Below are 4127 nucleotides of genomic sequence, written 5' to 3'. Positions count from 1 at the left end.
GAAGAAATGAAGGTTCACTGCTCACTGCTTGCCAGGGCTGTTTATGCACGTGACCTTTGACCTGGATACCGAACTCGCTTATTAAGGCCAATTTTATACATTTTGGTTTATCACCATGTAAAAATTACAGCAGTGTTTATACATAGTCCGCCCATTTCAGGGTACCATAATGTTTGGGACACAGCAATGGCAGTGTAAATGAAGGTAGTCATGTTTAGTATTTTGTTTCATATCCTTATGCATGCATGGCTGCTCTTGATGTCTGCGATTCATGGACATCACCAGGTGCTGGGTGTCTTCTTCTCTGGTGATGCTCTGCCAGGCCTGTATTGCAGCCATTTTTAGCTTATAGCTTGTTTTGGGGCTAGTCCCTTTCAGTTTTCTCTTCCGCATACAAAAGGCATGCTCAATGGGTACAGATCGGGTGATTGACTTGGCCACTCTAGAATTGATCTTTTTGAGCTTGAAAGAACTCCTTTCTTGCTTTAGCAGTGGGTTTTGGGATCATTGTCTTGCTGTAGAATGAGCCAATGAGTTTTTAGGCATTTGTTTGAACTTGAGCAGATAGGATATGTCTATACACGTCAGAATTCACTATGCTACTACCAGTTGTATCATAATGAAGAGTATTTCTGATCTGTCGGGACAGGTCGTTCGGGACGATTTTCTTTATTTATAGAGAGAATTATTTTGTCATCAGCTGTGGAGGTCTTCCTTGGCCTGCCGGTTCTTTGCAATTAGTAAGCTCACCAGTGCGCTTGTCTTTGTAATGATGTCCCAAACAGTTGATTTTGTAACGCCTAAGGTTGGCTGGTGGCGCTAGACGGTTGTTATTCTGGTTCTCAGTCTCATAATGGCTGTTTTGTCTTTCATGGCACAACTTGGGTCTCAGGTTGATAACACCAGAACAAGTTTCCAAATGGGATGGAAAGACTGGGGGAAAGACTAGGTTGCGGAGAGCTCCTCTATACCTGCATTGAGAGGCCATTAACACACCTGAGCCATTACAAACACCTGTGAAGCCATGTGTCCCAAACATTATGGTGCCCTGAAATGGGGGAACTATGTATAAACACTGCTGTAATTTCTACATGGTGACATCAAAGTATCAAATTACCATTTAATAATATCTGACAATGTGCACTTTGCACTTTAACCACATGTGATTTTTTTTAATTACCAATCTCAAATTGTGGAGTACGAGGCAAATAAATAAATGATGGTCTTTATCTCAAACATGGAGGGCACAATAAAACACTCTTGACTCATGAGTCACTCTGGTGTACAGAGAGCGCATGAAGAACTATCCAGCGACTACAATAGTCCAGAGGAGGTTTATGAGAATGACCACAGGGGATGAATGGGTTAGTACCTGGGCAGCCCAGTGGCGCAGCGGTAGAGTTGCTGCCTCACAGCACCAGCGAACTGGGTTCAATCCTGACTATGGGTGCTGTCCTGTGTGGAGTTAGTACGTTCTCCCTGTGGCCACGTACATTTTCTCTGGGTGCTCTGGTTTTGTCCCACATCTCAAAGACGTGCAGGTTTGCAGGTTACTTGGAATCTGTAAATTGCCCCTAGTGTTATAGAACTAGTATAGAAGTGATGGATGTCGGAGTGGGCTCGGTGAGCCAAAGGGCCCTTTCCACGCTGTATCTCTAAATTACTTTCTGGAGTTTAGAAGGACGAGGGGTGTCTCATTGAATCCCACTGGATAATCAAAGAATAGAATAAAAGGACGTACCTTTAGGAAGGAGATGAGAATTTCTTTAGTCAGAGGGTGGTAAATCTGTGGAATTCATTGCCAGACGGCTGTGGTAGACCAAGTCAATGGATATTTTTACGGTAGAGATTGATAGATACGAGATTAGTATGGGTGTCAAGGGTTTTGGGGAGAAGACAGGTAAATGGGGGTTGAGAGGGAGAGATAGATCAGCCATGATTGAATGGCCTAATCCTATGATTTATAAACGAACATGGGCAAATGGGACGAGCTTGGATTGGGTGGTGGCCGAAGGGCCTCTTTCTGTGCTGTATGACCTCATGACGTGCCCAGATTAAACAGTGCACTCACCTCTGCCTCTGCTTGCTTTAGACAGCGTGTTCCTTGGCCGATCGCCTCCTTCCCCCTTAGTGGGTGTCCAGGTCTTGGGGGTGGGGGGGTCAGAGCCGAGTTCGGAGCTCATTCCAGACAAGCAGCTCAGTTCGCTGGTCGTACTCCTCTGCGTCACTCTCGTACTCCTCAGCCTGTGTATCGGGCCCCGTTGGCGAAGCCCGGCCGCGGCTTCCCTCGGCATGGTCAGGTCTGGCGAGTCGCTGGCTCTCGGCATCACCCAGATAGCACCCGGGGCCGAACCACCTGGGGCACGCTCAACTGAGCGGCACCCGTCTCACCAGACCCGCCGCCGGCATCGGGGAGCGCTGGGCCGCCCTCCGCAGGGCCGGTCGTCACGACGACGGAGGCCTCCTCTGGGGGAGGTCCTCCTTTCTCCCCTTCCCAACAGCCCGCTCCTTGAAGCCTGGAACGGCACTGGCGGCTGCAAAGGCATCGCAGGACGGGCGGGGCAGTTGGAGGCAAACCCAGACCAGGACTGTCGTGTGGTGTAACCACCCGCCCCCGGGAACCCCCCTCAGAGGAAGCTTCCTGTGCGGACCCCAGAGGTAGTCTGAGGAGTCGGAGTCAGGCCGGGTGGGGTCCGCGCTGCTGCCGCCGCCGCTGCTGCTCGCTGAAACATTGTCACCATCGCTCAGGGACTCCCCCATCCTCGTCTGGTCACAGTCCTAAACGTCAAAACAGAAGGTGAAGCAAACAGCCCATCGGCATGGAACCGTGACCAAAATTATCAACGGCACGAGGCCCTCACTGGGATCTCACTCCCCACCGCTTCAACTCTTCCCAAAAAGAATGGCAGAAGGAAGAAAAAGAAAGAAAAGAGAAACAGTGCTGGCACCAAGTGTTGAATTGAAGCGCCCGCTGCAGGTGGAGCTGCTGCCCGAGACCCAGGATCAATCCCGACCTCGGATGCTGTCCTGCTTGGATCTTGCATGTTCTCCCTGTGACTGTATGTCGTCCCACCCCCTCCCCCAAGTGTTCCCAGTTTCCCTCCCACATCCCAAAGACCTGCAGGTAGGTTAACTGGCCAATGACTCTTAGTGTAGGCAAGTGACACACGAGGAGCTGATGGACAAGTGGGAGGAACGCAGGAAAAAGGACAAAATAAGGTTCCCCATCGGCTACGGCTCGGATTTTTCACAGACTTAGAAGTTGCAAGTTAGTTACCGGGTTGTAGAAACCTTCTGTGTGCTATTTCAGAGGAGATGTTTATTTATCTATGGTAGGATTGGACAGGATAGCGTGCAGAACAAGTCTTTTACTGTACACACATGTACTTAAATAAACTACACTTTACTAAATTTATCTGAACTAAATGTTAATCACGATATTCCATTTATCATATATCTGTGCACAATGGATGGCTCAATGGTAATCATGTATTGTCTTTCCCAAGACTTTGTTAGTACACAAAAGCTTTTCACTGTACCTCGATACAAGTAACGATAAACAAAACTCAAACTCCACTACATTAAACTAGGAAGGACATAGTTTAGTACAGTTAACTCAGTCCTTACATCCAAGCTAAGTTTCCCACAATAGAAATAAATTCTAAATATTTAATCAGGAATTATATTTATATAATAAAAATATAATAATAATAAGTTACAATAATTGACATGTAGAAATTGTAACTCAAGAGGGACAGGCTGCAAAGAAGGAATGGGTAACATTTCAGGTCGAGACCCTTCTTCAGTCTGAAGAAGGGTCTCGATCTGAACGTCACCCATTCCTTCTCTCCAGAAATGTTGCTTGTCCCGCTGACTTACTCCGGCATTTGTGTCCTATCTTCCATTTAAAACAGCATCTGCAGTTCTTCCTACACATGTAGAAATTGTATTTGGCAGGAAAAGTGGTAACCAACGTGCAATTTGTGAAGGACCACTCTAAATTAAATATTAATCTCCAGTGTGAAACAAGTTTTTTTTTTTAAATCTCCCGAAGGTGGCAGAGGTTGACTCACCCAGGGGGTGGCCGCGGTGGTGATTGGCAGGAGGCGAGTTGGCAGGGTGGAGGG

Source organism: Amblyraja radiata, chromosome 1 (assembly GCF_010909765.2).
Source record: "Amblyraja radiata isolate CabotCenter1 chromosome 1, sAmbRad1.1.pri, whole genome shotgun sequence".
Lineage (NCBI taxonomy): Eukaryota > Metazoa > Chordata > Chondrichthyes > Rajiformes > Rajidae > Amblyraja > Amblyraja radiata.
The sequence above is the reverse complement of the archived record's forward strand: the minus strand, read 5'-3'. Positions refer to the sequence as shown.